This window comes from Mus musculus, chromosome 14 (assembly GCF_000001635.26).
Source record: "Mus musculus strain C57BL/6J chromosome 14, GRCm38.p6 C57BL/6J".
Taxonomy (NCBI): Eukaryota; Metazoa; Chordata; class Mammalia; order Rodentia; family Muridae; genus Mus; species Mus musculus.
This window is the reverse complement of record NC_000080.6, coordinates 45,247,881-45,275,483: the sequence shown is the minus strand read 5'-3', so window position 1 is coordinate 45,275,483 and position 27,603 is coordinate 45,247,881. Positions and strand designations below refer to the sequence as shown.

Here is a 27,603-nt window from a genome sequence, read left to right as displayed (position 1 = left end):
ATTGTAATGAAGGCTATTTTTAAAATTAAAATTTGGAATAGCTAAAAAGAGTTTGTATAATTTAAATACATGCCATATTTTCCAGAAGCATATGTAATGTATAAAATCTCTCCTATTATAATTAGGGCAATTACATAAAACTTATATTCTGTTTTCTCAGAGTTTTATCAAGAGTTCAAATAGTCCATAAAATCACAGTACTAACACCAATACTGCTTGTTGTATGGAAAAATCCAACTCTACACCTGCAGCCACCCATTCATGGTTCTTTTGTCTATAGACAAATATCTGATTATAGCATGCTTCCAAATTTACATACTGGCATATCTGTTAACTTCTTTTATTTTCACTTTATATTTTAATTATGGTAAGTACATTAAATTTTATTTGTATTGTTGGTTCAAATGTATTGATTGCAGAATAGACAACAGTTATTAAAACACTTATTACTAGGACCAGTGAGATGGTGTACTAGATAAATGTGCCTGCTACCAATCCGGAAGCCCTAAGTGTGATACACAGGACCCCATGTGATAGTTGGAAAGAACTTGTCCTCTGACCTCCATATGTGTGCACACGTGTTCACATAACACACAAAATAAATAAATACAAAAATTTAAAAAAGAGTTTTTCATAGAAGGCTAGAGTGGTTCTGGCAGAGCTGAGAATCATTATTGTAAGTGACTTCCTCATAGGAATAATGCATGTTAGTGGCATCTGAAAAGAAAGAACTAAGAATAAAGAAAAAGATGCTCAGAACGATGTTGGCAGTAGATTTATTCTTTGAACCAACCCAGTACAATTATAACAAAATGTTTATTTCATAGTACATGAATGAATGAAGTTTGAAAAACTTAAAAGTTAAAATCTTCAGTAACATACATTTTAATTTTTCTGACTCCCCCAAATTAATAAAAACATTAACTTAGAATCAATCCAGAGTTTAAAAATATATGAAAATGTCTCACTATGATTCCTGACTGTTCTTGAACTCTGTGACCTTCAGTAAAATTCTATCTTAGCCTCCTGAATAGTTGGAACTATTCTGTGACTCGATATTCTGCTCAGAATAGATATTAAAAGAGTCATATAATTGAGAAGTATGTTAAGTATAAATAAAAAAAAAAGAATACTGTATGAATTACTCACCAAAGTACAAGGTCACACATGCACACTTGCCTTTTCCCCCAGAGAAAGAGAGAGAGAGAGAGAGAGAGAGAGAGAGAGAGAGAGAGAGAGAGAGAGGGGAAGGGAAGGAGGAAAGGAGGGGAGAGAGAGAGAGTGAGAAAGAGAACACTTTGTAAAATAAAATAACTGAGTAAAATGGGCTACCTCTGTGTGATGGTTTGTATATTCTTGGGCCAGGGAGTGGCACCATTTGGAGGTGTGGCCTTATTGGAATAGGGGTGACCTGGTTGGAGTAGGTGTGTCACTGTGGGTGTGGGCTTAAGATCCACACCCTAGTTGCCTGGAAGTCAGTCTTCCACTAGTGGCCTTTGAATGAAGATGTAGAACTCTCAGCTCTGCCTGCGCCATGCCTGCCTGGATACTGCCATGCTCCCACCTTGATGATAATGGACTGAACCTCTGAACCTATAAGCCAGCCCCAATTAAATGTTGTTTTTTTTTATAAGACTTGCCTTGGTCATGGTGTCTGTTCACAGCAGTAAAACCTTAACCAAGACACTCTGCTTAAACCTAAAAATAGTCTAAGGTTGTTTTTAAGGGGTCAATGGGCAAAGAATCAGTAACAATGAAGTAACTCATAAAAACAACTTATAGTCTAGTTATATAAAACAATGGAAGAATAACAGTGATTTAAAAAACAAATAGGATTAAGAACTGGAAAAAGGGTGCAACCACTCTGTAGGCTAAAGTTCTGCTAAGATGTAGGCCATCATCACTGACCCAGAGTTCCCACACAGCCAGTCATCCTCACATAGAAATACTCTCATTTTTGTTTTGCCAACTCAGTTCTGCCTCTTCTAGAGCTTCATGTGAGCAGAATCAAAGAGCATGGACTTGTTTGCAGGTTTCAATCAGCTGATGAGTCTCTATGTCACCAGTGCTTGCCTCTCATCAATTCCGAGGGTGACTAAGTCTTCACAGTTTGCCATGGCTTTTCTTGATTAAGTACCTGAAAGGCCCACTTTCTGGAAAATTCCAGGCAAACTGAGGCAGTTAATTATATTAAATTCACTATACAATTACATCAACTTGTTTATGTGATAGCTTGTTCATATGTCTTTTTCTTAATAGGCAGGTTCTGTGAACACTCATAAAATTATTGTGGATATACACTTTCACGCTTCTGGGCAGATACCCTGGAGTGGAATTTCTGAGTTGTATAGTAGGCAGAGGTTCAGCTGCTTTCAGAAATGATGTCTTCTTTCAAACATGGATGTAGAATTTTTTACATCCATTCAAGTCTGAGTTCTAGTGGCTTCATGCATTTGTCCAGTCCTAGATCCCACCTAGGTTGGCAAGGTTTTTCTCCTAGGTTTGCTGGTAAATGTGTAGCGATGTCTTCATTGACTGCCTCTCCATGACTACTAATGATCCTGGGTTTTTTTTTTTTTTTTGGCCCTTTATACATTTTGCCAACAATCTATTCAAATCTTTTAACACCTTCCAACTTAGGATGTCTTTTAAAAGTAACTATAGATTTTTATATATGCTGGATTTTTATATATGCTCCTTTTTGGATATGTGTATTGTAAGTATTTTTTGAAGCCTGTGGTTTGTATTTTCTTACCTTTTGATTATCTTTTTAAGTTTAATTAAATCTAATTTATTGACTTGCTTTTTCTTTTTAAAAAATTTTAATGGAATGCTGCTTTAAAGATTTTTATTTATTTAATGTATATGATGAGTACAGTGTAGTTGCACAGATGGTTGTGAGCCTTCATGTGGCATTAGCCCCCTATTTGAAGTATAGCTGGTGAAAAATTTCACCCATTTCTGGGCTGCTGTGTGCACTGTTGATAGTTTCCTTTGCTGGCAGAAACTTTTAAATTTCAGTTGTTGACACCTGGGGCTTCTTTCTGGGCTACTGAGATTCTGTTCAGGATGCCCTTTCCTACCACAGTGTCTTCTAAAAAGCAGTCCCCGTTTCTCCTGACAGTTTTATCATCTCAGATTTTAAATTATCTTCTTGACAAGATTGAATCTGTATTCATTCTTCTGTGGATGGACATGCAGTTTTGCCAGCACCATTTATTGAATGGGTTATCTTTTACAGTGCACGTTATTGCCTCATTTGTCAAAAATTAAATGGCCACAGCTTTGTTATTCTATTTCCATGTTGTCAATTTTGTTCTGTTGGTCTACTTGTTTATTCTTAGGCTAGTAGCACATTCTTAATTACTGTAGCTTTTTGAATAAGTTTCACAGCCATAAATCATAAACCGTTTTCCTTTTTGGTGTTACTTTCTACACCATTAAATACAGTATCTATTAGATACACATGAGTGTTTAAGTTTACATGAAATGGTCTTGTCTCCACTAGTAAGTGCTCATCAGTCATCTATGGCCATGAACCATAATGAACATTACAACTGCAGGAAACTTTCATTGTCCCCACCCCAAAATTATAGGCCCATCCACTATTTTATGTATTTAGGTTCTTTGCTTTTTCACACAAATTTTGAGATCAAATTAATTTAAAAAATTATAAGCCCAGTATACCTGCTCCAACCTGGGACACTCAAGTGAGATCTCTATGCCTAACCCTCTTACCCCAACCCGACTCCAGCAAGCCCAACAGCTTTGAACTCTGCCCTACACTACTGGAGCTCCACCTTTCTTCTAGTACACACCTCCACTTGCAATCTATGATCAGCACAGTGCTCCCCACCCCATAGCTCTGCCTGCCTCCCAGGAGGCCTGCTCAACCTGGGACACCCAGGGACTACCAGTCCAGCAAACACTGGAGACAACAAGATGGCAAAAGGCAAGCACAAGAACATAATTGACAGAAGCTAGTGCAATATGCTACCATCAGAGTCCAACTCTCCTAGTACATTAAGCGCTGGATATCCTTAAATCTCATCTCATGAAGATGATAGAGTCCTTTAAAGAGGATAAAAATAAATCTCTTAAATCAAACCAAAAGAACAAAATGGTCCAAGACCTAAAATGGAAACAGAAGCAATAAAGAAATAGAAATGGAGGCCACACTTGAGATGGAAATAGAATAGGAAAGAGAAAATAAAATAATTACCAAGGAAATGGAGCCAATGTAAATGTCCATCTGCAAGCATCACCAAGAGAATACAAGAGATAGAAGAGAGAATCTCAGGCATAAAAGATACCATAGACAGAAGTGGATGCTCAAAATCATCCATTGGACAGAGCACAAGGTCCCCAATGAAGGAGCTAGAGAAAGTACCCAAGGAGCTGAAGGGGTCTGAAGCCCCATAGGAGGAACATCAATATGAACTAACCAGTATCCCCATAGATCCTTGAAATTAAACCACCAATTAAAGAAAGTACATGGTGGGACATGTGGCTCTAGCTGTATATGTAGCTGAGGATGGCTTAGTCGGTCATGGGAGGAGAGGTCCTAGGTCCTGTGAAGGTTCTATGCCCCAGTATAGGGGAATGCCAGGACTGGAAATGGAGTGAGTGGGTTGGGGAACAGGGGAAATGGGGAGGGGATAAGGTTTTTTTGGAAGGGAAACTAGGAAAGGGGATAACATTTGAAATGTAAATAAAGAAAATGTCTAATTAAAAAAAGATACCATAGAAGAAATTGATAGATCAGTCAAAAAATGCCAAATATAAAAAAGTTTCTAACTCAAAACATCCAGGAAATTTGAGGCACTATGAAAAGACCAGACATAAAAATAATAGGAGTAGAAGAGGGTGAAGACTCCCAGTCCTAAGGGGCCAGAAAATATATCTTCAATAAAATCATAGAAGAAAACTTTCTTAACCTAAAGAAATGGCTATAAATGCACAAGAAGCTAACAGAACACCAAATAGACAGGACCAGAAAAGAAAGTCCTCCTACTACATAATAGTCAAATCACCATTATTTTACAGAACAAAGAAAGAATATTAAAAGTGGGAAGGGAAAAAGGTCAAGTAAAATATAAGGCAGACCTATGAGAACTATACTTGACTTCTCAACAAGGACTCTAAGATCCTGGACAGATGTCTTGTAGACCCTAAGAGACCACAGATGTCAGCTCAGACTACTATACCCAGCAAAACTCTAAAATTACCATAGATGGAGAAACCAAGATATTCCGTGACAAAACCAAATTTAATCACATTTTTTTTTTTTTTTTACTAATCCAGCCCTAAGGAGGATACCTGAAGGAAAATTCCAACACAAGGAGGGTAATTATACCCAAGAAAACACAAGAAATTAATCATCTCACAGCAAAATCAAAAGAAGAGAAACACACACACACACACACACACACACACACACAAACACACACACAGTACCACCACCAATATCAAAATAACAGGAACTAAGAATCATTGGCTATTGATATTTATCAACATCAATGGACTCAATTCACCAATAAAAAGACACAGGCTAACAGATTGGATACATAAATAGAATCCACTATTCTGCTGCATACAAGAAACACACTTCAACAACAAAGATAGACACTATCTCAGAATAAAGGAGTAGAAAAGTTTTCTAAGCAAATGGTCCCAAGAAACAAGCTGGGGTAGCCATTCTAATATCTAATAAAATAAACTTTCAACAAAAAGTAATTAAAAGAGATGGGATTCATATTCATCAAAGGAAAAACCCATCAAGATTGCATCTCAATTCTGAACATCTATGCCCCAAATGGAAGGGAAACCACATTCATTAAAGAAACTTTACTAAAGCTCAAATCACACATTGAGATCCACACAATAGTAGTGGGACTTCAACATCCCACTTTCACCAATGAACAGGTAATGGGAACAGAAACTAAACAGAGAAACAGTGAAACTAACAGATGTTATGAACCCAATGGATCTAACAGGTATCTACAGAATCTTTTACCCCCAAACAAAAGAATATACCCTCTTTTCAGCATCTCAAAGAACCTTCTCCAAAACTGATTATATAATCAAGCATAAAGCAAGCCTCAAAAGATATAAGAAGATTGAAATAATCCCTTGCATTTTATCAGATCACCATAGATTAAGACTGGACTTGAACAACAACAGAAACAACAGAAAGTCCACATACTCATGGAAACGGAACATCTTTCTACTCAGTGATCATTTGGTTAGGGAAGAAATAAAGAAATTAAAGATTTTCTAGAAGCCAGTAAAAATGAATACACAACATACCCAAACTTACAGAACACATTAAAAGTAGTTCTGAGAGGAAAATTCATGGCACTATGTGCCTTCATAAAGAAATTAGAGAGCAATTTAACAGCTCACCTGAAAGCTCTAGAATAAAAAGCAGCAAACACATCCAAAAGGAGTAGATGGCAGGAAACAGTCAAACTCAGGGCTGAAATCAATCAATTAGAAACAAAGAGAATACAAAGAATCAACAAAACTAAGAGCTGGTTCTTTGAGAAAATCAACAAGATAGGCAAATTCTTAGCCAAACTAACTAAATGGCACAATGTTAGTATCCAACTGAGCAAAATTACAAGTGAAAAGAGACAACAAAAACTGAGGAAACTAAAAATTTATTAGGTCTAACTTAAAAGCCTGTACTCCACAAAACTTGAAAATCTAAACGAAATGGATGATTTTCTAGACAGATACTACTTACCAAAGTTAGATCAAGATCAGGTAAACTATCTAAACAGTCACATGTAACCTAAAGAAATAGAAGCAGTCATTAAAAGTCTCCCAGCCAAGAAAAGCCTAGGGCCAGATGGTTTTAGTTCAAAATTCTACTGGAATTTCAAAGAAGAGCTAATACCAATACTCTTCAAATTATTCCACAAAATAGAAACAGAAGGAACACTACCTAATTCATTGTCTGAGGACATAGCCATCCTGACACCTAAGCCATACAAAGACTCAACAAAGGAAGAGAACTTCAGACCAATTTTGCTTATGAACATCGGTGCAAAAATAACCAATAAAATTCTTGCAAACAAAATCCAAGAACACCTCAAAAACATCATTCACCACAATTAAGTAGGATTTATACCATGGATGCAGGAATGGTTCAAAATACAAAAATCTACCAACATAATCCACTATATAAAACCAAGGAAAAATATGTGATCATCTCATTAGATGATGAAAAAGTCTTCGATAAAATCCAACACCCTTTTATATTAAAAATCGTGGAAAGGTCTCGTATTCAATGCACATAGCTACATACAATAAAAGCAATGTACAGCAAGCCAATAGCCAACATCAAATTAAATTAAGAGATACTTGAAGCATTCCCACTAAAATCAGGAACAAGACAAGGCTGCCCACTCTCTGTATCTATTCATTATAGTACTTGAAGTTCTAGCTAGAGCAATTAGACAACAAAAGGAGATCAAGGGGGATACAAATTGGAAAAGAAGAAGTCAAGGTATCACAATTTGCAGATAATATGATAGCATACATAAGTGATTTTAAAAATTCTACCATATAACTTCTACAGATGATAAACAACTTCAGAAAAGTACCTGGATATAAAATTAACTAAACAAATCTGTAGCCCCCCCCCTTAAAATACAAATGATTAATGGACTGAGAAAGAAATTAGGGAAGCAACACCCTTTACAATATCCACAAATAATATAAAATATCTTGGTGTAACTCTAACCAAGCAAGTGGAAGACCTTCAAGACCCTGAAGAAAGAAATTGAAGAAGATATGTGAAGGTGGAAAGATCTCTTGTCCAAACGATGACACCATTGCATACACTAGCAAGCGTTTGCTGAAAGGACCCTGATATAGCTGTCTCTTGTGAGACTAGGCCGGGGCCTAGCAAACACATAAGTGGATGCTCACAGTCAGCTATTGGATGGATCACAGGGCCCCCAATGGAGGAGGTAGAGAAAGTATCCAAGGAGCTAAAGAGATCTGCAACCCTGTAGATGCAACAACATTATGAACTAACCAGTACCCTGGAGCTCTTGACTCTAGCTGCATATGTATCAAAAGATGGCCTAGTTGGCCATCACTGGAAAGAGAGGCCAATTGGACACACAAACTTTATATGCCCCAGTACAGGGGAACGCCAGGGCCAAAACGTGAGAATGGGTGGGTAGGGGAGTTGGGGGGAGGGTATGGGGGACTTTTGGGATAGCATTGGAAATGTAATTGAGGAAAATACGTAATAAAAATATTTTTAAAAAATCTCTTGTGTTCATGGATCAGGAGGATTAACATAATGAAAGTGGCCATCTTACCAAAAGCAATCTACAGAGTCAATGCAATTCCCATCAAAATTCCAACACAATTTTTTTTTTTACCTTGAAAGAATAATTCTCAACTTTATGGAAAAACAAACAAACAAAAATCCAGGATAGCTAAAATAATCCTGCACAATAAAGAACTGGAGGAATCACTACCCTAATCTCAACCTGTATTACAAGAGCAATAGTGATAAAAACCACATGCTATTGGTACCTAAATACCGACAGGTCGATGAATGGATTAAAATTGAAGACCCAGAATAAACCCACATACCTATGGATGCTTGATTTTTGACAAAGAAGCCAAAACCATACAGTGAAAAAAAGAAAGCATCTTCAACAAATGGTGCTAGCCTAATGGGATGTCTACATATAGAAGAATTCAAATAGATCCATATTTATTACCCTGCACAAAACTCAAGTCCAACTGGATCAATGAACTCAACATAAAACCAGATACACTAAATCTAATAGAAAAGAAATTGGGAAATAGCCTTGAACGCATTGGTACAGGGGACAATTTCCTGAACAGAACACCAATGGCTCAGGCTCTAAGATGAACAATTGACAAATGGAAACTCATGAAACTGAAAAGCTTCTGTAAGGCAAAGGACACTGTCAATAGGACAAAACAGCAGCCTCCGAATTGGGAAATCACTAACCCTACATCTTATAGAGGTCTAATATCCAAAATATATAAAGAACTCAAGAAGTTAAGACTCCAAAAAACCAAATAACCCAATTAAAAATGGGATACAGGGCTAAACAGAGAATTCTCAACAACAACAACAACAAAAAAATCGCAAATGGCTGAAAATCACTTAAGGAAATCTTCAACATCTGTAGTCACCAGAGAAATGCAAATCAAAATGACCATGAGATTCCACCTTACACCACTCAGAATGGCTAAGATTGAAAACTCAGGTGACAGCACATGTCAGAGAGGATGTGGAAAAGAGGAACACTCCTCCATTGCTGGTGGAATTGCAAACTTGTACAACTACTCTGGAAATCAACCTGGTGGTTTCTTAGAAAATTGGAAATAGTTCTACCTGAGGACCCAGCTATATTGCTCCTGGGAATATACCCAAAAGACGTTCCACCATATCACAAGGACAGGTGTTCTACTATTTTTATAGTGGCTTTATTCGTAACAGCCAGGAACTGAAAACAACCCAAATGTCCTTCAACCGAAGAATGGATACAGAAAATGTGGTTCATTTACAGAATGGAATATTATTCAACTATTAACAACAAGGACATCATGAATTTTTGCAGGCAAATGGATGGAACTAGAAAATATTATTCGGAGTGAGATAACCCAGACCCAAAAGGACATGCATGGTATGTACTTACTGATAAGTGGATATTAGCCATAAATACAGGATGCCTATACTATACCCTACAGACCCAAAGAAGTTAAACAAGAGGGAAGGTTCAAGCAAGGATGCTTGAATCTCACTTAGAAAGGGGAATAGCCATAGGAGGCAGAGGGAGGGAGGGAACTGAGAGGGAGAGAAGGGGGAGGGGAATGTGAGGGCAGGAGCAGATGTGAGGAGAGACCAGATATAGGGCCAGGAGAATGAATGGAAATCTGCAGCTGCAGGGTATGGGGGTAAGGGGATGGTAGGTGAATGGGATGGGGGTGGTATCTCTAGGACAGCTCAGAGACCTGGGATTGGGAAGCTCCCTGGAGTCAATGTGAGTAACCTCAGCAGAGATGCCTACCTGTGAGGACATGGAACCTCAAGAGGCCACTTCCTGTAGCCAGGCAGGACTCCAGTAAAGGCATAAGGACACCAACTGTACTGGCTGGTTTTGTGTGTCAACTTGACACAGGCTGGAGTTATCACAGAGAAAGGAGCTTCAGTTGGGAAAATGCCTCCATGAGATCCAGCTGTGGGGCATTTTCTCAATTAGTGATCAAGGGGGAAGGGCCCCTTATGGGTGGTACCATCCCTGGGCTGGTAGTCTTGGGTTCTATAAGAGAGCATGCTGAGCAAGCCAGGGGAAGCAAGCCAGTAAGAAATATCCCCTCATGGCCTCTGCATCAGCTCCTGCTTCCTGGCCTGCTTGAGTTTCAGTCCTGACTTCCTTAAGTAATGAACAGCAATGTGGAAGTGTAAGCTGAATAAACCCTTTCCTCCCCAACTTGCTTCTTGGTCATGATGTTTGTGCAGGAATAGAAACCCTGACTAAGACACCAACCCACCCACAAAACTTTCAACCCAAAATCTGTCCTGTCTAAAAGAAATGCAGGGGCAAAGATGGAGCAGAGACTGAAGGAATGGCCAACCAATAACCAGCTCAACTTGAAACCCATCCCCTGAGCAAGCGCCAATCCGTGGCACGATTGGTAATACTCTGTTACGCTTGCAGACAGGAGCATGCTGTTCTCTGAGAGGCTCTACCCATCAGTTGGCTGACACAGATGCAGATACCCACAGCCAAACATTGGGACTCTTATGGAAAAGTAGGAGGAAGGATTGAGGGCCTCAAAAGGGATAGGAACTCCACAGGAAGACCAATAGTCAACTAACCTGGAGCTCTGGAACCTCTCAGAGGCTACCTCACATAGCAGATGTGCAGCTCAGCCTTCATGTGGGTCTCTAACAACTGGAGTGGGGGCTGTCTCTAAAGCTGTAGCCTGACTGTGGAATCCATTCCCCAACAGAGCTGCCATGTCTGGCCTCAGTGGGAGAGGATGTGCAGAATCCTGCAGCGTAGGAGTGGCCCCACCCTCTCAGAGGAGAAGGGGATGGAGGATTGGGGAGGGACTCTGAAGAGGGAACTGGGAGGGGACAGTGTTTGGGATGTCAATAAATAAATTAACCAAATAAATAAATAAACTCCAAGAAAAATGGGAGAAAAGAACTTAATAAAGAGCTCTTAAGAAAAATATTACAAAATATTACATGTAGAAATCTGTGCACACTGAAGTATATGACTTAGTAAGTTAATGTCTTGTTCATGTTTAGTTTTAAAGTAAACTTATGGGGAAATGTTTCAGTTAATTAATTGCTTGCTGTGTTCATTATGAGAACAAGAGTTCAATTCCGAGCACCCACTTGAGAATCTGTGCACAGCTGCACTAGGCCTGTAATCCTGTGGCCGCAAAGCTGGAGGCAGAATTCCTGGGGCCTGTGTTACTTTTGCCAGATGGGTGAGTTCCAGGTTCAGCAAGAGACCCTGTCATAAAAAATAAGATGGAGATTTAGTCAAATTTAAGCATGCTCCATATGGTCCTTATCTGTTCATCCTCCAACAGTTATGGAAATGAAAGGGGGTCATTGCTATTTACTAGTCATTTTGACAATTTCCCAGTGGTGATGGTCACTTAGTTTATATCCTACTTAGGGAACAATACAGAGGATACATCAGGTATCGGGACTACCATATGGAACTCTCATCTGAACACTAAAAAATAGTTCAAATGAAAAAAAATAGTTCATAAAAATAAGTCAAGCAAATAACACAAGAAGCATGAGTCCCAGTGTAACACAAGAAATAAAAAAATCCAGATAACATAACTCCTCCAAAGATGACTTTTCCCTACAGCAATGACATCTGGTTACGAGTGAATTGGGTGAAAACCAAAGAACCCAAGATAACAATTATAGGCAGGTTAAAGACATGAACAGCCTAACAAGGAAAGATATGGACGGAACAGAGCAATCAGCAAAATAGCTGAAGAATATATCAGAAAAACCAGTCTAAGTCTAGAAATAAACAACAACAGCCACCACCACCACCAAAGCAAACTACAGTCAAATACAAACCGTGTGGAAAGTCTCAGCAATAGATGGATCAAGGATAGAACAGACTCTGAGTCTGCAGACAAGAGGAGGCGCCAAGACAACCCAGCAAGGACACAGATAAAACAGCAACAATAAGGTAGCAATTCTGAGAAGTGACAGGGAAAAGAACAAATTTATGGGTTATAGCCTCTCTTTCTAATGGCATAGGCAATTTTTTTTTTTAAAGAATCAGAAGATTCCTCATAGTCAGGAACAGAGATGCCAACCTACATAGGTGAGATGTCAAGGATATCAAGTAGACAAGATTGAAAGAGACTTCCATATTATAATTAAAACATTAAAAATACAGAACAATAAAAAGTATAGGAAAATGGCCTGGGAGAAACAGTCACATGTAAAGGTAGATCTATAACAACATGTTATCCAGTAAGATAGATAACCAGATCTTGCAATGGTGTATTTCACGTTCTGAACACTAGCTGCCAACCCAGAATACTATATCCAGCAAAACTACATCCATGATAAAAGCAGACTAAAGGGATTTATGATCACTAAGCCTCCCTCTGTCCCTTACTTTTGAGACAGGATCTCATTATGCAGCCCCACATAAGGCTGGCCCTGTACTCTAAATATTCCTACCTCAGCCACCCAAATATTAGGATTATAGGTTTCTGCCACTACACTTGGATACTTCTATGTAATTCCCAATTTTATATCTTTCATTTCTCTTTCTTGGTATTTGAATACAATTATATTCTCAAAAATCTACCAATATATTTCCTTTATTCTTAGTCTTAGAGACAGAACATTTAATAATTATGTTGGCTATTGATTATAATATTTAAGTAGGATATTGGTTGTATGCTTTAAAAATAGATTTCTTTTTTTTAAAAGATTTATTTATTTTATGTATGTAAGTACACAGTTGCTCTCTTGAGACACACCAGGAGAGGGCATCAGATTCCATTACAGATGGTTGTAAGCCACTATGTGGTTGCTGGGAATTGAACTCAGGACCTTTAGAAGAACAGTCATTATGTTTAACCACTGAGCCCCCAAAATAGATTTCTTTTTTGAAACAGAAGCAATTTCCTCCAGTACTTATTTTTTTATTAGAAATTTTCTTCATTTACATTTCAAATGCTATCCTTTATTACTTATTAACTGAATATCTTTAAAAATCTTTTAAAATCATGATGGGTGCTGAATTTTGTCAAATACTTTTTCTGAGTCTTCTGATTATATTGTTTTTCTCCATTGTGTGTATGATGCATGCATGCATGTACAATGTGTGTAATACTTATGCTTACTTGTCTGAGTGTGGGTATATGAACACCACGGTACACACTGTATGGAGGTTGGAGGAAGCCTTCGGGGTCAGCTTGCCTTCCTCTGCCTTGCTTGAGATGAGGTCTCTCTTTTGTTTGTTTTGCCACTTACACCAGGCTCACTGGCTGTTCAGCTTGCAGATACTGCCCTGCTGTGTCTCCCATTTAAAAAAAAAAACTGGGGATGACAGATGCCCTATCCTAGCCTGTTTTACAAGGGTTTTGAGGATCTGAGCCCAGGACCTCACCTTTCCTTGTATGCAAGTGCCCTGACCCATGGATCTGTCTCCCTTGCCTTAAAGAATTCATAATTTTTCAAAGTTAAAAAATTAATTTGAACACATGAAACTCAAGAAAAACAAAGACCAAAGTGTGGACACTTTGCCCCTTCTTAGAAATGGGAACAAAACACCCATGGAAGGAGTTACAGAGACAAAATTTGGAGCTGAGACGAAAGGATGGACCATCTAGAGACTGCCACACCTGGGGATCCATCCCATAATCAGCCTCCAAACGCTGACACCATTGCATACGACAGCAAGATTTTGCTGAAAGGACCCTGATATAGCTGTCTCTTGTGAGGCTATGTCGGGGCCTAGCAAACACAGAAGTGGATGCTTACAGTCAGCTGTTGGATGGAACACAGGGCCCCCAATGGAGGAGCTAGAGAAAGCACCCAAGGAGCTAAAGGGGTCTGCAACCCTATTGGTGGAACAAAAATATGAAGTAACCAGTACCCCTCGGAGCTCTTGACTCTAGCTGCATGTGTAGTAGAAGATGGCCTAGTCAGCCATCAGTGGGAAGAGAGGCCCATTGGTTGTGTAAACTTTATATGCCTCAGTACGGGGGAACACCAGGGCCAAGAAGTGGGAGTGGGTAGGGAGGGGGGGGAGGGTGTGGGAGAGAGGGTATGGGGGACTTTTGGGATAGCATTGGAAATGTAAATGAAGAAAATACCTAATTTAAAAAATTAATTTGAGCCAGGGAGTGGTGGTGCACACCTTTTTTTTTTAATTAGATATTTTCTTTATATACATTTCAAATGTTATCCTGAAAGTTCCCTATACCCTCCCTCCGCCCTGCTCCCCTACCCACCCACTCCCACTTCTTGGCCCTGGCATTCCCCCGTACTGGGGCACATAAAGTTTGCAATACCAAGGGGCCTCTCTTCCCAGTGATGGCTGACAAGGCCATCTTCTGCTACATATGCAGCTAAAGACACGAGCTCGGGGGGGGGGGTACTGGTTAGTTCATATTGTTGTTCCTCTTATAGGGTTGCAGACCCCTTCAGCTCCTCCTTGGGTGCTTTCTCTAGCTTCTCCATTGGGGGCCCTGTGTTCCATCTTATAGATGACTGTGAGCATCCACTTCAGGAGGCAGAGGTAGGTGGATCTCTGAGTCTGAGCCCAGCCTGGTTTACAGACAGGGCTACACAGAGAAACTCTTTCGAGTTTTGAGTTGAAAAACAAGAACTCTACAATAAAATGCACATTTCACACTTAAAGGTGTATCTGGCTTGGGAATGGGGAGTCATGGGTTCAGAGTTTTGGTGTGTGGTGAGAGAAATGTTCTGGGAATGGATAGAGGGGATGATTGTGTAACACTCTGAATGAACCTACAGGCAATGGCTATGTATTTAAGGATGGTTCACATGATACAGTTTGGCCTCAGGAGACGGTAACGTACTTGCTGCATAAGCCCAGCAATCTAAGTTCAGGATTCTGAGGGCTAGCCAGCTCGGTGCATGCAAAGGTGGACAATAAAGAGGCTGTGTCTGAAGCAGAGGAAGGCAAGCAGTGACTGCAGCACTAGCCTTCGTGCCTCTTCGTGTGCTGTATACCACACGTGCCTGCACTCACACAGGAGAGAGTTCTCACACAAATATGCATACATGTATCACAGACACAAATAAAATACTTTCAGAAGTGGTTAGAAAAGAAAAATTAATGAATGTTGTCTTCAACAAGAGCTGCCCTACAAAAGAAAGCTGCTAAGAAAGATGAAGTTTGCAAGTCCAATGGGCCTCTCTTTGCAGTGATGGCCGACTAGGCCATCTTTTGATTCATATGCAGCTAAAGACAAGAGCTCCCAGGTACTGGTTAGTTCATATTGTTAAAATACCTAATTAAAAAAATACCTGTAAAAAAAAAAAGAAAGATGAAGTTGTCAGAGAACTATCTGAGTCACCGAGATTCCTTCAATTTGCCTCAAAGGAATGGCACAAAACTGTTATTAAGGAACAAACAAAAAAATGACAACTATCTTTCAATAGGTCTTATAAAATTTGAGAGTTTACCTTTTATGTCTTGTGCAACAGAACATTTTTTGAATAGTACTATGGTCCATGTTAAGCTGCAGCATCTTTTTGAGACCATTCAGAGCTTAAGGCAAAAGGAATTGAAAATTTAAATGCAGGTATAATGAATGCTTTAAATGTCAAATACTGTTTTTATAATTTTTCCCATAAATAAAGATCCAATAAGATGTTTTTTTTTTTTTTTTTTTTTTTTTTTGGCCACAAATGTAGGTTATTTTATGGTGACTCTACCCTTTAGTACATGCATTCCTGGTTAAAACTGAGAATTTAAGAATTCTTTGTTTGGGCTAGAGAAATGGCTCAGCGGTTAAGAGCACTGACTATTCTTCTGAAGGTCCTGAGTTCAAATCCCAGCAACCACATCCAAATCCCAGCTCACAACCATCTATAACAGGATCTGATGCCCTCTTCTGGACTGTCTGAAGACAACTACAGTGTATTTACATATAATACATAAATAAATCTTAAAAAAAAAGAATTAATTCTTTGAGGCAGTGTCTCACAGAGCCCAGGTTGGTCTCAAATACTCTCTGAAGCCGAGACTGGCCCAGAATTCCTGATTTTCCCTCCGCTTCCCAAGTGCCAGGATTTTAGGTAAGCAACATTTTAATAATAATCTTGATGAAACAGTAAAAATATTTAAACTTTGACCCTAGAGGACTTGTTTATTTAATAATCCATGTCATAGGACAGTCTGTGCCCCTAAAGCACTTCATTTTCATATGGAAACACTGTGGCTGTCCTGGAGCAAACCACTTACGTGATTAATTGATTTGGAAGTGGACATAGTCACTCTTTTTTGCCCCCATAGGACAGTACTTTTTACTTGTCAGACAACTTTAGCAGGCAAACATTGGCTATTCAGACTTGGTATGCAGTTGTATTTTTTTTTTTATGTGTACAAAATAAGCCTATACCTTTAAATAAAAAAAGTTACCAATTAAATGAGAACTTTCAAGTGTAAATTAGATTCTGGGAAATTACACACACTTGCACCCATGTGCAATGTTTTCTACAAACTAGACCTTCCTAATGAGATGGTGAGGGACTAACATATGTGATTTGGGACTCAACTTTATGAAAGACAATATTTTTTTGTAGATAGAATTTAACTTTTAAAAATTTTATTTATTCATTTTGCAACCCAATCCCAGCCCCTCCTTTTCACCTAGGACCCTCACGCAAGTCTCCCCTATTCCACCTTCCCTCTGGGTGCCAACCTCTCATACCCCTTCTCGCCAGCACATCAAGTCACTGTGGGACTGGGCACATCCTCTCCTACTGAGACCAGACAAGGCAGCCTGTTTTAGGCAGGCAGGCAACAGGCTCAGGGACAGCCCCTGCTCCGGGTGTTGGGGGAAAAGGGAATCCACATGAAGACCAAGCTGCTCATCTGCTAAATACAACACTTTGAAGATCTGTGACAACTTTTTCCCAAATGATCAAAGCATAAGCTCATAAACAATTTCAAAGTATAACACAGACTAATAAAAAGTCACTCATTGCTTTAGACTTTTCATGAAAGCTAATCTTCCAGAAAGTTCTACTTCGGAGTTTTGGTATAGTGTTATAGAAAATATTCACACTTAGACAATTTAAAGTTCTCTTTTTTTTCTAAATGCCTAATTGTGTAAAGTTAGATTTTCTGAATTTATTTCTATCTGAATAACATATCCTAGCACAGTGAATGCAGGCGCGCACATGAAAACCCAGATGTCTTCTGCCAAGTCAGACATTGAGGAGACTTGAAGAGTACAGCATGTCACTCTTCTAATTTTTAAAGGAAAATATTATTACCCAAAGGGTTACTGATTTTATATGCACTGGACTGGGTTTTCAATGAGTTAGCAGTTTAGTATTTTAGCTTTTAATATGTAATTGGAACATGTGATGAGGTCCCTTGAGAACACTGTTAATATTTAGGACTCTATCAGTTTCAAGATCAGTTTGAGAACCACTGCTCTAAATATTATAATGCACACCCTTAACTTTCTATATTCTCCTTTCATTCATTGATGGTAGATACAGCATATAGAGAACATCACCCATTATTATATCTACATATGCAAACTTCACATTCTGTATTTTTAAACTGAAGAAATTCAGTTTATCTGCATATTAACAATGGTGTTCTTCATTCCTGAAGAGCTGAATTCAAGCCAGTTCATTTTTCTACAGAGTGTAGAATGTTCTTAGCGTTTCACGCAATCCAGGTATGCTCATTGTTCTTCCTTCATCTAAATACATTTTTTCTTTTGCTGTTCTTCAAGAATATTTCAAGCTGGGTGTGGTGGTGCACACCTTCGATGCCGATACTTGGAAGGTAGAAGTGGGAAAATCTTTAAGTTCAAGGCTAGTCTGGTCTATCTAAAGAGTTCTAGGACAGCTAGGATTACACAGGGAGACCTTGTCTCAAACAAAACAACAAAAGAGGATGTTGCAGATCTGAGTTGAAAGTTTTCCTTCCAGAATTTGAGGATGTTTCCCTGCTCTTAGCTTCTGTTATTTGTGATAAATGAGTACTATCCCTGTTCCTGACATGTAATGATTCATTTTTCTCCCGCTGACTTTAAGCAACATGATTGCAGTGTGCTTAGATGTTTTCTTATGTATGTTCTGGTTAAATCAAAGTTGATGTGGATTTTCTTGAAACTATAAATCTGTTTTACAACAACATTAGAAACTTTAAGTCATTTCTCCAAATAACTTTTCCAACTTTATTTTTTTTTCTTTTCCTTTGATTACTCTAAACATTCAAAAGTAGATCCCTAGGTTTTGATCATTATATTTCTTTCTGTATTCCCCTCACCATCCTTTGTTCTTCAGTTGGTTAATTTCCATGGTTTAATCTTTAAGTACACTGACCCTTCCTCTCTAATCCAGTCCAAGTGACTTGTTAACTTTTAGAATTTCTATTTGTTTTTATAGCTGGGTTTCTCTTAAGAATCCCCATTTAATCAAAATGTGTTTTCCTTTATACCCTTGAATACACAATAAAACTTTGGACAAATCCAAGATCTATGTCATTTTGTGGGGAGATGTCTTAAGCACCTTTGATTGTGTTGTCAGTGTTGAATTATGTCTTCTACTTCTTTATATAGCTAGTAACTTTAGATTGTGAGCACTGTGAAAAATATATTTTAAAAAGTTAAAATTCTATTATATTCCTCTAAAAGCAACCGTTTTAGCAAACCATAAAACCATCTAGAGACTGCCACATCCGGGGATCCATCCCATAATCAGCTCCCAAACGCTGACACCATTGCATACACAAGCAAGATTTTGCTGAAAGGACCCTGATATAGCTGTTTCTTGTGAGACTATGCCGGGGCCTAGCAAACACAGAAGTGGATGATCACAGTCAGCTATTGGATGGAACACAGGGCATCTTCAATATATAGTCCTGGTCTAACTGGCAGTCTGTATGTAGAAAAATGAAAATAGATCCATATTTGTCACCTTGCACAAAGCTCAAGTCCAAGTGGATCAAGGACCTCAACACAAAACCAGATTCACTGAATAGAATAGAAGAGAAAGTGGGAGAGAGTCTTGAACACATTAGCACAGGGGAAATTTCCTGAATAGAATTCCAATAGCTTAGGGCCTAAGATCAACAATTGATAAATGGGACCTCACGGAACTGAAAGCTTCTGAAAGGCAAAGGACATCATCAATAAGACAAATCGGCAACCTACAGAATGGGAGACAAAAAAACCAAAAAAACGTCACCAACCCTACATCTGACAGAGGGCTAATATTCAAAATTAATAGAGACCTCAAGACACTAACCTCCAAAAGACCAAATAAACCAATTAGAGAGCCAAACAGAGAATTCACAAGAGAGGAGTCCTGAATGGCCAAAAAGCTCTTAAAGAAATGTTCAAAGTCCTTCGTCATCAGGGAAACACAAATCAAAACAACCATGAGATTCCACCTTACACCCATCAGAAGGGCTAAGATCAAAACCTCAGGTGACAGAACATGCTGGCAAGGATCTGGTGAAAGAAGAACACTCTTTCGTTGCTGGTAGGAGATTTCAAACCTGTACAACCACTCTGGAAACCAATCTGGCAGTTCTTTAGAAGACTGGAAATAGATCTACTTGAAGACCCAGCTATACCACTCCTGAGCATATACCCAAAATATGTTCCACCATGCCAGAGGGACTATGTTCCACTATGTTCATAGCGACTTTATTTGTAATAGCCAGAACCTGGAAACCCAGATGTCCTTCAACCAAAGAATGAATACAGAAAAATGTGGTTCATTTACACAATGGAATACTATTTACCTATTAAGAACGAGGATATCATGTTTTTTTTTGCAGGCAAATGGATGGAACTAGAAAATATCATCCTGATTGAGGTAACCCAGACCCAAAAGTACATATATAGTATGTATTCATTAACAAGTGGATATTAGCCAAAAAGTACAGAACACCTAGGCTACAACTCACAGAATTTAAGAAGTTTAAAAAGCAGAAGTGCCCAAGTAAGGATGCTTCAATCCCACTTAGAAGGGGGACAAAAATAATCATGGGAGGCAGAGGGATGGAGGAACCTGGGTGGGAGAGGGGAAGGAGAGGGGAAAAGGAGAACAGGATCAAGCATGAGGGGCAATGTGAGAAGCCCAGAGGGCCAGCAGAATAAATGGAAATATGCAGCCTTGGGGGTAGGGTGGGGGGACACTCTAGAAAGTACCAGAGACCTGGGAGGTGAGAGACTTGCAGGACTCAATGGGAGTGATCTTTGATGAAATGCTCAACATTGGGGAAAGGGAACCAGAAGAGTCTACCTCTAGGAGATAGACAGGGCATCAGGTAGAGGGATGGGGTTACCAACCCACTGTTAGAATTTCTGACCCAGAATTCTTCCTTTCTAAAAGAATTGCAGGGACAAAAATGGAGACGAGACGGAGGGAAAGGCAGTCCAGTGACTGTCCCAAATTGGGATCCTTCTCATGGGGAGGCACCAAGGCCTGACACTATTACTGATGCTATGGTGTGCTTACGGACAGGAGCCTAGCATGGCTGTCCTCTGAGAGGCCCAACCAGCAGCTGACTGAGACAGACACAGATACTTATACCCATTGGACTGAAGTAGGGGACCCCTATGGTTGAAGGGGAAGGATGGCCCCATAGGAAGACCAGCAGTCTCAACTAACTCAGACCCCTAGAAGCTCCCAGACACTGAGCCACCAAACAGACAGCATATATGAGCTGGTCTGAGGCCTCCAGCACATATATAGAAGAGGAGTCCTTGGTCTGGCCTCAGTGGGAACAGATGCATCTAATCCCCAAGAGACTTGAAGCTCTAGGGAGGGGGGAGATGTGGTGGTGGGGAGTATCCTCTCAGAGACTGGAGGAGGAAGAATGGGATTAGGAACTGTGGGAGAGAGTCGGGTCAACGGCTGGGTTGTAAATTAAAAAAAAAAGCATAAAATGGCACACATTATAAAAGCAAGCTACTGAAAGGAAAACTCCAGTAGGGATTTTTATTCACTTTTTAAGGGTCATCTTCATTTTGAGTTTAATTAAATATATAGGATCCTTTCCCAGATAAGTTTTGCCATCATTTTCAGATTTTTAAAACCTCCATCAAGGGGCTGGAAAGATAGTTCCTTTGTTAAGAGCACTAACTGGATCCTGGTTTGATTCCTAGGACACACATGACACATGTAACTCCAGTTTCAAGGGATCCAACTCTCTCTTCTGGACTTCATGGGGTCTATGTGTGTGGTACCTGCATCCAGGTAAAACACCCATACACAGAAAAGAAAAATACATAAATCTTAACAGCAGCAGCAACAGCAACAACACACTCCTTCAAGCTAGATTACCATCTGTTACAAGCACAAAGCTAACATTTTAGTATTCCTAAGTGCAACACACTATATTAGTTATTCATGACATTTTCATTGATATGATAATAAACTTTTGAGGTAGTTACTACTTAGCCCCACAAGAACCCAGGACATCAACATTAATTTATCTCTACCACATTTTTTTTTTTTAAAATTAACTTACACTTAGCAGTCACTTCTGTATGGATTTCCACAAACTTCCCCTCTGGTTGGTCCTTCTCCCCTTGCCTCCCCATCCCTCTACCATCGTTTCCTGTCATATCCTTTTCCTCCAGTCTTCCCATTTCCATTTCTTTCCTTTTGCTCCTTACACTCCTCCCTCCCTTAGGGCACACAGATCCCTTTCCAGTTTCTAGGCCTTTATCCACATTTTCTCCCATCTGGATTTGCATATTCAAAAGTTAAAGGCTACGATGCCCATCTGAGAGAACATGCTGTGTTTTCCTTTTGAGATTTAGGTACCAGACTTAAAATGTTTTCCAATTTAATCCATCCTCCTGCAAATTCAATTTTTCTTTATAGCTGAATAAAATCACACTTACATGTATGCATTTTCATTATTTATTTACCTGCTGATGGACACCTAGGTTAATCTTATTTCCTTGCTGTGGTAAACAGAGCAACCCTAAACACAAATGGACAAGTGTCTCTGTGGTAGAATGTGGCATCCTTCGGGTATATGCCCAGAAGTGATGTTGCTGGGTCATACGGTTTATGTATTAATTCTTCAGAAGCCTCCACACTGATTAGCATAATGGAGTCCTCACTCACGCCGGCAGTGCATAAAGCTCCCCTTCTCCTATATCCTCTGAGGAATTTGCTTGCCTTTTGTTTTCTTGGTGTTTGCCCTTCTTACTATATGAAAGGAATAGATGAAATCACAAAGTAGTTTTAATTTGCATTTCTATAATGGTCAGAGATGTCCAACACTCAAAAAGTATTGGTCGTTTTTGTTTCTTCTTTTGCAAACTATGTGTTGGTCATTGGCCCACTCACCATCCTTCAGTTCTGTTTCTCTGGTGTTCTTTTTTTTTTTTTTTTAGATTTATTTATTTATTATATGTAAGTACACTGTAGCTGTCTTCAGACACTCCAGAAGAGGGAATCAGATCTCGTTACGGATGGTTGTGAGCCACCATGTGGTTGCTGGGATTTGAACTCCTGACCTTCGGAAGAGCAGTCGGGTGCTCTTACCCACTGAGCCATCTCACCAGCCCTTTCTCTGGTATTCTAATTCTCACGGTTTTTATATAGTTTAGATGTTAAATCTATGTCTCAGGCATAGCTGGCAAAGATTTTCTCCCATTTTGTAGGCTGCTTGTTTTTTTCTGCTGATAGTTTTTTTTTGTGCAGAAGTTTTTAAAATTCATACAGTCTCATTTGTCAATTCTTGGTGCTTTTTCCTGTATAGGTCAGCTTTACTTAGAAATTTGTTGCCTATACTTATGTCCTGAAGTGTTTTCCTATAGCAGTTTCCATGTTTCTAGCTTTAAGTTAAGGATCCACTTTGTACTGATTTTTGTTCAGGATAAAAAGATGAGATCTAACTTCATTGTATAGGTGTATATCTAGTCTTGCCAGGTTCTCTTTTTTAGTGTATTTAGGAAATAATTTTGTCAAAAGTTAGATGTCCACAGCTATGTAGTTTATATCTGGATCTTCTGTAGTATTCCATTGGTCTACATGTTTGCTTTTATTCCTGAAGCACAATATCTTTATCACTATGGCTCTGTAGTGTAATTTGAGGGTAGGAAATGTGATGGCGCTGTTTGTGTTTCTTCTGCTTAGTTTTGTCTACTTGGTCTTTTGTGTTGCCACCAAATGAATTTATAATTGTTTTCTCTGTTTCTGTGAAGAATGCCATTGGAATTTTGGTGAGGATTCTTCTGAATTAGTAGACTGCTCTTGATAGTGTAGTTAGTTTCACAACATCGAATCTGCCATCCCGGAACACAGCAAGTTTTGTTTCTGTCTTTGTCATGTGTTGTCTTCACTTTCTTTTTTCAGTGCTTTAAAGGTTTCAGTGTAGACATCTTTCACTTCCTTCACTAGGAGTATTCCAAGGTATTTTTTATTTTGAGGCTATTGTTAAAAAACAAAAGAGGAAGGGGGTATTTTTGCTGACTCAGCAAGTCTGTTGTGCATACGGAAGCTATTGATTCTTGTGTGCTGTGAAGGGATCCGTCAAGTAAGTTAAGGATATTTAAGCTCAGAGACTATTAAATGCCCAAGGTCACACTTAGGCAAAGCCAGAGGAATGGGATTTACATCCTTCTCTCCCAAGCTCAAGTTTTTCCTCCTACTTCCTAAAATACACTGTCCCTCAGGTCTTTCTGTAGTAATTAAAAAAAGACATATCCAAGGAAGAATTTAACATACCCAAAGGTATGTCCCATCTTATTTTAAATTTACATCTCTCTAGTGGTAAATAATCAGAAGCTATAGAGGTACACAGAGGTTAAAAATACACTTAAGAATATGTTTGTAGGTAGAGAAGAATGAGATGAAATAAGACAGAGTTAGAACCGGAGCAGAATTCCATAAAATAAGGACTTTAAAAAATTGATAGGGGCTAACCACATGTTTGTTTCTGAATGGGAGACATACTAACCCGAGGATAGAATTTTAATCGGTGACCTTTTTTCCTTTTGGTGTTAAAAATGAAAAAGAAAATCTTTTTTTTTTGGAGAGTCTGTGTAGTTAACACCATCAACAGCATTACACAGCAGACTGATGACTTTAAAAGTTTTCAAATACTTATTGACTTATTAATGTGTGTTTTCTTAAGCACATACACCACTCACTGCACAGTTTACTCTCTTCCCACCGTGTGGATGTGGGGATCAAACTCAGGTTGTCAGGCTCGGCACCAAGCCAAGATGGCAGAGCCATCTAGCACTCACCAGAACAAAGCCTCTTTATTGTTACTCATATGTGTGTAGGCGTGCATGAATATACACCACATGTATGTGTAGCTACCTGCAGAGGTCAGAAAGAGCACAGATCTCCTGGAGCTGGGTCTGGAAAGTGACCCATAACTGAGGATGACACTCAGGAGCCCAGGAGAGGCCGCACCAGCCCCTAGAACAAACCTTCTTTTTAAGAAAATTCTTTTAAATATCTTGATGTAGGCCAGAACATGGTGTCTGTCACAGTCTAGGACAGAAAAAGGCAACTATTCCAGGGTATTACTCAGGCTTAATTAAAAACTACACTGATGTAGATAGAGTTGAGCGCAAAATATATATTACAAGGTGAAACAGACTGTACACCATTCAGGTCATATTTCTGACAAACTTGTGAATCTAGCAGGTGAGAATTTATTCTGACAACAACCTAGAATACAGGAACTTTAGGTCAGTTATCTTGGTGGAAAAGCAAGCAGAGGGTAAAACTGGTAACTTTTTATGGAAGCTGGGGGGTCCTAAAGAAAACAGAAATCTGATTTTCCAATTTCTTGCGGTGAGCTAATTGAGATACTGTGTTATCAACCCTGACTTGTAAGGAAGTACGAAGTGCATGAGACATGGTTGAAATCTAAATATTTTTTCTTTTTAAATATTCATTTTAAAGATATGTGTGTGTGTGTGTGTGTGTGTGTGTGTGTGTGTGTGTGTGTACGTGAGGGTGCAGGTATCTGTGGAGAACAGAGGGGCATTGAATCCTTCTGGAGCTTGGCTAACAGGCAGTTGTAAGCTGCCTGACATGGGTTCTGAGCACTGGTCTTCTACATGTGCAGCCTGCCTTCTTAAGCACTGTCCCTTCTCCCTTCTCTCCTTGTTTGTGTTAAGCAAGCAGTATTGCTACACTAATATAAGGTTATGAGAAACACCAAACAGTTCTTGAGGAATCATACTGTTCTACCTGCATTAGTTTATAAAATAATGTCTATAGCTTACATAAGCACGTACGTATAGAACAAAGTGGTGGTACCCATAAGTATGTAAGAAATTAAACCAACCAACCAACCAACCAACCAACCAACCAACCAACCAACCAACCAAGGAAAACAACGAAGGCACAGAAATAAATGATTCAAATTCTAGGTAACATTTTTTTTTTTTTAACAGCAGAGCCTCATCACATAGTTTAGGCTGGCCTCAAACTAGAGATCCACCTGCACCTGTCTCCAAAGTGCTGGGATTAAAGATGTACTACCATCCCTGGCTCTTGGTAACTACTATTTTATTTTATTATTTTATTTTTATTTTTTTTATTTGATATTTTCTTCATTTACAATTCAAATGCTATCCCCTTTCCTAGTTTCCTCTCTGAAAGTCCCCTATACCCTCCCCCTGCCCTGCTCCCCAACTCACCCACTCCTGCTTCCTGGCCCTGGCATTCCTGTACTGGGGCATAGAATCTTTGCAAGACCAAGGGCCTCTCCTCCCATTGATGGCCAGCTAAGGCATCCTCTGCTACCTATGTAATTACTATTTTCAAAGCAGGTAAAAATCCTCTTTGTAAAAGAGAATCAAACCACAGTACCGCTACAGCTGCTCGACATATAAATTAAGTGTTAAAAAAATGAACGTGAAAGACTCTTAAATGCCTTCCCTATAAAAGGAGTTGCAGATCAAATTACTAAAACCCTTAGTCCAATTTTGTGAAGATAAGTAACAATTTAGAAGTTGATATTTAAAAATAAAAAATGACTTCAACGGCTATCAGACAAGAGTTAAATTTTGATATATAACAAAGTGTTATACAGTCCTATTTTTAATAAGATTCTTTACTAGGGTATAGTGAAGAAGAAGGGCATAAAGTTATATTTGATCCAGGTTCTAAATATAAGTATCCTGGTAACATTATTGCTGCTTGTTTGTTCAGTGCTGGAGATGAAACCCAAGGCCTTGTGTACTGAGCAAGCTCCTTGCTGCTGAGCTACACACAGTCACTGCTGCTTCTTTTAAAACTATGAAATTATATTCTTTCATATTGCCAAGCTTTAACAGTCAGGCTGAAGATTGCTGACCTGGTGGGGATAAAACCAGCTAATGAACAATATTAGGGAAAGTTAAAACAAAACAAAACAAACATACATATCAAGAACAACCTGTTGCCGGATTTCCTACAACAACAACCTTTCCCCAAACTGCTATCTAAAAATTTTGTTCAAATTTTCTAATAAGTTCCCTATGAACTATGCCAAAGAATAATGATAACGATAATAACAGCTAACGTTTCTATTTTTAGTGCCAGATCAGATGTTGTGATTTCCCACATAATACTGTCTCATCTTTGTTGCACTGCTATGGAGACAGTTTCAGAGAGGTTAAATTATGTGTTGGTAAAGCCCAGGCACCACGATCCTAGAGACTCAACTGCTTCTCAGTTAACTGTCTTACCCATGTTAGTTTACGAGACAAACGTGTTTACATTCTAAAGCCTTGCAAAGATACAGAAGGGGTAGTGGCTTCACTGTACTTAGAGCCTACATATATGCGTACACAATATGTGTACAGAAAGTGGCAAGAGCTCCCAGACACCAAAGTTCAGCACAAGTCAGATAGTCAGGCAGCTTGTCTAGATTTGGTTGCAGAGACTGAGAGCAGAGACTGGGTTAAATGAGGTCTCTAAGGCTGAGGAAGAGAGGAACATGTACAGAGCACATGAAATGGGGGAGGCAATTCCGGATGATGTGGTTCAAGGATGTAGGGGCAGGAGGCATACTACATGCCATTTGAAAATATGGTACATATGATTCGTCTGAGAGATTAGTATCACAATATATGTAAAGGAAGAAGACTAGAAAGAGGAAAGTACAAGACTGAGTCTGAGCCTTAAGAAAACACTCTTGGAGCTGCTGAGAAAGCTGATGTGAAACTGGCAGCAGTGGATTGATTGGCATTGATTGGTTGATCATTTAAGGCATTGGTTGACTGAAACAGCCATTACTGCATGTTAGAGGACAATAAAAAAAACCACACAAATGAGGCTAGTGATCTTACAGGGAGAAAGTAAAAGCAAGATTATGCGCTGCCTGGATGCAG

The 27,603-nt window shown here is 39.1% G+C and overlaps 1 protein-coding gene across 3 annotated transcripts in view; it reads right to left on the bottom strand.

Moving 5' to 3' along the window:
* The window catches only part of Gpr137c (G protein-coupled receptor 137C), a 63,051-nt gene that overhangs the window by 7,252 nt on the left and 28,196 nt on the right, over positions 1 to 27,603 (bottom strand). The window contains exon 4 of one of the 3 annotated variants that reach the window (XR_874367.3): positions 11,414 to 11,534. The exons of the other annotated variants lie outside the window; for them this stretch is intronic. The gene's annotated coding sequence lies outside the window, so the exon portion shown is untranslated. The remainder of the gene's footprint in view (positions 1 to 11,413; positions 11,535 to 27,603) is intronic. 3 annotated transcript variants of the gene reach the window in all.